The sequence below is a fragment of the Psammomys obesus genome, unplaced genomic scaffold (genome assembly GCF_907164565.1).
Source record: "Psammomys obesus unplaced genomic scaffold, mPsaObe1.curated_primary_1811, whole genome shotgun sequence".
Classification (NCBI taxonomy): Eukaryota; Metazoa; Chordata; class Mammalia; order Rodentia; family Muridae; genus Psammomys; species Psammomys obesus.
In genome coordinates, this window is record NW_026596051.1 from 27,919,290 (window position 1) to 27,925,909 (window position 6,620).

Genomic DNA, 6,620 nt, shown 5'->3' on the forward strand with positions numbered 1-6,620 from the left:
TTGTTTTCTCCTATTTCCAATGTCCATCCCCTTTGTCTTTCTAGATAAGGATTGATCATCTTACCCCTGGACCTCTTTCTTGTTTATGTTATTTAAGTGTACATATTTTAGTATGTTTATCCTATCTTATTGGTCTATATAAGTGAGTGTATACCATGAGTGTCTTTCTGCTTTTGGGATACCTCACTCAGGATGATTTTTTCTAGATCCCACCATTTGCCTGCAAAATTCATGATTTCCTTGTTTTTAATTGCTGACTAGTATTCCATTGTGTAAAAGTACCACAATTTCTGTATAAAAATATGGAATGCCTCATGAATTTGCGTGTCATCCTTGCGCAGGGGCCATGTTAATCTTCTCTGTATTGTTCCAATTTTAGTATATGTGCTGCCGAAGCGAGCACTCTTCAGGGCATCGTGAGCAGAGAAAGGCCAAATTAAAACCCTGTCTCTCCAGAGAGGAGAGAGATAATACCTGTATTAATATATTGGGCCTTGGGAATAAACACTTGAGCTAAGAAGAGTGGAATCTTCTCTATAACTTTCTAATATATTAATCACTTCTGTTACTGTGACCAAGTACCGGACAAGAAGCACATTGAGTGAGTGCTGTTGAAGAACACAGTTCTTACTTCACAAAAAAAAAAAAAAAAAAAAAAAGGCCTATTCTATTGTGAACCAATTTTAAGTGATCATATTCCAGAAATATGGATGCAGGTTATCCCAAATGATCACTGTAGAAGCAGTTACATGAGTTTTTATAGTCATAGAACAAAGAAAAATTATAAATTAATGCATTCACCAAATACATTGGTAGGGACATCATATAGATGATGAGAGCAAAACAGGGAAGTCTTTGCTCTTGGTTTTAGATGTTATCTGATTACAGACTTAGCTTTTGGATTGATGAGTCTGTTAGATCAATATATTCCAAAGACTGTACCTAGTAACCGAAAGATTGTTAGATCAGATGCAGAAGTGGATGATAAGTGATAATTTTGGCTCAAGATTCATAACACAGTCCAACTCACCCACAATCATAAAAGTTCCAATCAATTAGCCTACAGAAATTTTACCATAGGTGTGGATGTTGAGGAAAAAAAAAAAAACCTCTATAGGGAATGAACCAATGACTGGCCCAACTTTAGACCTACCCCATGGGAGAGAGCCAACCCCCGACACTCTTCACGACACTCTGCTATGCTTGCAAACAGTAGCCCAGCATAACTGTCTTCTGAGAGGCTTTATCTAGCAGCTGATGGAAACAGATGCAGAGACCCACAGCCAAACAATAAGCCGAGCTCAGGGAGTCTTGTGGAAGAATGGGAGGAAAGACAGAGGGAGCCAGAGAGGTCAAGGGCACCACAAGAAGACCTACAGAGTAAACTAACCTAGGCCCATGGGGGCTCACAGAGACTGAAACACTAACCAAAGAGTATGCATGGACTGACCTAGACCCCCTACACATATGTAGGAGATGTGCAGCTTGGTCATCATGTGGGTCCTCTAACAATGAGAGCAGAGGCTGTCTTTGACTGTTGCCTGCCTTTAGATCCCTTTACCCTGTCTGGCTCACTAGGAGAGGATGTGCTTAGTCTTGCTGTGACTTGAGGTATTAGGGTGGGTTGGTATCCCTCAAGAGCCTCCTCTTCTCTGAAAAGAAGAGGGAGATACAGGGGGAAGGGACATGTGGATGGGACTGGGAGAAGAGGAAGGGGGACCTGGGATCAGGCTGTAAAGTGATTAAACAAACAAACACATAAATAAATGAAAAAAAAAACCTCTAGTTAATAGGAGGATTTACTTCATCTCAAGGTTTATGATGATTCAGTCCATTGTGGTGAGGAAGGTATGGAGATGTTCCTGGAGGCTTCATGGTAGTGGGAACATATGGAGGCTTAATAACAGAAGAAGAGAAGAGAGACTGGGCTATATTCTTAAGGTTCATCTCCCAGCAACTCATTTCTTCTAGCTTCGCCTCACTCCCAAAATACCACCAGCTGAGGACCAAGTTTAAACCCATGAGCCTATGAGGGAGAGTTGGCCTCTGAAGGCAGCAGCTCTCCTGCCTTTCACTGGTACTAGGTTTAGTACCTCCCCAGTACAACTCTGCAGGAAGCCTAATCCTTCCAATACCACCGCATTCAGAATCACTCAATCACTAGTTCTCCCTCAGATTGCAAATTGCATGAGGTCCAGAGTCACTCATCTAGGGGCCAGAACTAAGCCAGAATGAACACCTGCACATAGACCAATTATTTACAAGCCATCTTCTCGGGTTGCTCCAGCTCAGTCTTGCATGGGCTGTATCTATAATTCACCAACTACCAACATTTTTGAAAATCACCACTGCTTTATACCCTCAGGGCTGAGCACAGATTCCAACAAATAGTAGATGGTTAGTAAATACTTATTGATTGGTGGATTGGCTGCTTGAGTCTCAGAATAATAAAAGGAAAAATCGATTTTCTACACACAACTAAGAAAATCTTTGCCAACTACTTCCATATACAAGGCCGTGCCTAGGCGCTGGGTAAGAAGCACACATGACTATATCCCATGACCTTAATCAAACTGTAGCAATTATCTAAAAGGAATGACTAGACAATGTAAAGTTTCTGGAGCCCTGAGTAAAAGGGGGTCACCATCGGAAGGACAAATTTTCATGCCAAAATTCAAATGCGCATGCTCCCAGGACAGTGGTAAATGCCTGATAGATATGGTGCATGACACCTAAGCACAAGAGCATGGGTTCCAGACATCAGGGGGAAACAGAGCTTGTTCTTGCTCATAATTGACTTTTCATAGCACTGAAGGGTAACTTAAGATACCAGGGGCCAATCAACCCGGGGGTGCTGGAGGTTCTATAACATTCTGATCACTTACAGAGTTAAAACATTTATACTTCATAGAAGCAATACTCTACAAATACTTATAAGCAATTTGAGCAAAATGTCAAGTTGATACAGAAAGGAAGCACGGAGAACAAATCCAGTTGCCTTGGTGATGAGGCCCCTTCCCAGTCTTTGATACTATAATATTTTTAAAGGCAGAGGAAAATAAAAGAACATGCGAATAAAGCAATATCGAGCTAAATTAGGGAAAGATCTTGGAAAAGGTTGGGGAGGGGATGTTAAAGGGTAGAAGTTGGGATCATGAGGAGGGAGGTTTGTGTGGCAAGTGATGGTGATTGCAGACCCACGATTCTGAGAACTCTTCAGTTCTACAGCTCACTGACCAGAAAAAAGAAAAATGTTTGCAAATAGTGTCCCCTTGAGGTTTCGATTATTTGCTTGAGTTTTATTTTCTGCACTGATGAAATTCCTACCTCCCCCTAAGTAACAAAATCTAAGAGTTCTCCAACACAGGAAATGTATTTCAGATTACATTAGGACCAGCTAATATTTCAGTGTTAGTAATTGTCTCCTCACTAATAAGATGATTCTTATCTTTAAGACTCTATGTTTTTTAAGCTTACTATTCTCATGCAATATTTAAAAAAAAAAAAACTAAAACCAGAGCAAACTCTAGGTTATATGTCTTTTCAAGCATTTTCCTAATCAAATCTTCACTCTCTCTGGAATGCCTTTTCCTTCATCCCTTACCCCATTGCTTCTTGTATAAAGCCAATGACAGCACACTGTAGCAGGTCGAGATGTAATGACAGAGTTCATGGGAAATAACTCACAGAAAAAATTGTATGAGGTGCAATGTTGCATTTCATCACCTCAAGTAGCCTATAGGTGCTCCAGAATCCTCTTTGTTCCCAGCAGGGACCTAGGCTTCTCGAGCGTCCAGTTCCTCCAAGCTCCCACTAACTGACACAGCAGATGGAAAATAACCAGCACCATTTGGAAAGGCTGGCTTGTCCTTTGCTTGTGGTCTTTGGAACTAAAAATATTCCCAACTCCGGGAAGATTAATAAAATGTCATTTTAGTGCCATGCACAGAATTATCCCATGAAAGAACATTTAGTACAAATACGTCATTTGAAGAAACTTGTTATAGGTATACAAACATCCAAGCAACAGAAGCTTATGTAGTAAAGTTGGTTCTAAGCCATTTATTCCAGGCAAAAAATGCAGTGTGCCCTAATTGCTGAGCAACTGACACCTAGGAGAACCTTAGAGAAGAGAGTCTACTGCTTAATTTTAGCAGGAAGCTTGAAGAAAGTGTTTTATCTGACACAGCTTTATGAATCTCCCTGATTGTAAGCACAGCAAAACCTCTACTTTGGAGGGAGAAAAAAGTTACCTATATCTCTAAGACTCGCATGGGACAGTATGAAGGACAACAAGCTTTGAAATCAAACAGCTCTATGTTCAAGTCTCACAGCCTATCACTAACTTTATAACCAGACATAAAATGCTTAACCTTTCTGAGCCACACATACACGCTGCCATGGGGTATAATAATAATTTATTTATGGTGTTTTCATAAGATTTATATGAACTTATACTTCTAATGTGCCTGGCAAGACACATTTTTTTTTTTGATAGAAGCTAGAAACGATGTTTCTAATGATGATGACAGCAGTGGTAGCAGTAGAGTGGTGGGAATGATCAGATGAAAATAAGGACAATAGGGCTGATGGGAAAGGATTGAGGCCAGCTTTCTATATCTATCAATCATTGCTTTCTATCTATGAGAGTTGGAAACTGACCAGCTATTACTCACTTGTGGAGTCCCCGTTTGAAGGCCTTCTTCCATTCAGAGTTTGAAAAAGCATGCCTGGGATCCAAGCAGCAACCAACTCTGCATGAGAGGACAGGAGTCTTTTCCAGCAATGCATCCCCAGTATGATGCATTCACAAACCAAAGCCTGTCTCCCAGGGTTACCACACTGGCCTGTTGACATATTGGGGCTCCTGTTTTGGTTCAGCCCAAATGTTTTCTGGGATCCAAACCAGTCAGCAATTTCTCATCTGCCTGAGACACAGAAATTTCCCTCAGTACGATACTGTTAAAAAGAATCTTTATCCTCTGATATGCTAACAATTGGAAACAAGACTGGAGGTGTTTCTTAAACATAAGATTTACTGGGGGACAGAGGGATTGAAGAATCTGTGGTATGAAGCATGTGGTAATAAATGTCACCAAGTTGAAAATGTTCTAAGCTGGTTCCCAGAAACCAGGGGCCATAGCTCAAGGCAGAGAATGGCAATAATTAAATTGCAGAGACGCAGACAGCTTGTATAAATCTGCCGCATCAAGCTCTTGAATTCGCTTTCCAAATCTCATTTTGGCAGCATCTTTTCTCATCTGAATTCCTTCTTTCTACCCAGAGACCTCAGGTCAGTTCTGAGTGTAATGATTGTCAGACTTTACTTCACTTGGTTTTTTCATGTTTGTTTTGGTATTCTATGCCACTCCTTTCTATCTCTTCATTTCCACCTGGTGTATTTCCCACCACAGTAAGGAAGAAAGGAGATGGCTGTTTAACTCAAGGGGCTCTCTGCTTCCAAGGGTCATTGTGGAAGAGATTTCTCTCAGTTTCCTTGCAGACAAGGTGGATTTGAACTGGCTTATGTGACTCGCCTCGGGAAGACACGTTTCAGTCACTAAGCTGGCCTCTTCAGTTCTCCTGCCTGGAGAACTCACTGGAGATCACACTGCCATAGAGTGTGTTGAGAGAAATATATTTAAAATTTGTCACACTGAAGGAAGAAGTTAGAAATGTCGGAAGAAAGCCCAGTTATGGTGCAAGTACCAAAGAAAAAGGAAGAGATTTTTAAAGCCACATGCTTTCAAACTTCATAGACAAATTATCAACATTCCTTTTAGTAGCAAGATTAGTTATACATTTGAGTGAATTTTCAACCTGTGGATCTGGTATCAATCAAAGCCCTAACACAGGAGATCCTGGGTTTGGAGAGCTTTAATGCTCTCAAGTCTTAAATCTTAGCAGTGAAGAAATAAAAATAGAGCTGTTCCTCTACTTATGATGTGGTTGTGTTCCACTAACTCCATTATAACCTGCAAATGTAAATCAAAAAGCATTAATACTGCCAAATATCATAGTTTAACCCGGCCTACCTTACATATGATGAGGGAACTCAGATTGTCCTATACAGCTGAACAAAATCATCTAACATATTTCATTTTATATGAAGGTGTGGGATATCCTGTAACTTACTGAATGTTATATCCCCCAACACTGTTGATTGCTGTTTGTTTCCCTTGGTGATCACCATGTGAGGGGAAGTTGCATCTCACTGGCTCTGCATGATACCACGAGGAAGTAGCCCGGGGAAAGGGTCAAATTTCAGATCGGAAGCATGGTTTGTACTGACTATATATTATTTGTAAGCCATCACAAATCCAAAAACTCATATGGGAGAAGCTTGGAATCATCTCTGTCAAGGAAAACTTCTGTTTTGAGAAGTTCTGTAGCATCAGCATTCTTCAGCCTTCTGAGTCTAGAACTACAGCTATACACGTTAGCAAGCCCAGAATGCAGGAAGCTCTGACAAGAGGATGGTCACAAGTTTGAAGTAGCCTGGGCTACCTCAAAAAAAAAAATCCAAGTCAAGAGAGTCAGTAACCAAGAAAAGTTACAGTGACGGAGTCCAGAAGGAAGAAAAGAGGTGGACTTTGTCTCCCACCTCTTAGGATCTGCCC

The 6,620-nt window shown here is 40.8% G+C and overlaps 1 non-coding gene across 1 annotated transcript; it reads right to left on the reverse strand.

The window, feature by feature from the left end:
* Nucleotides 1-296: 296 nt before the first annotated feature.
* LOC129689183 (U6 spliceosomal RNA) lies at nucleotides 297-403 on the reverse strand. Its single transcript, XR_008722052.1, has one exon. It is a non-coding gene; the product is annotated as a U6 spliceosomal RNA (small nuclear RNA).
* Nucleotides 404-6,620: the final 6,217 nt, after the last annotated feature.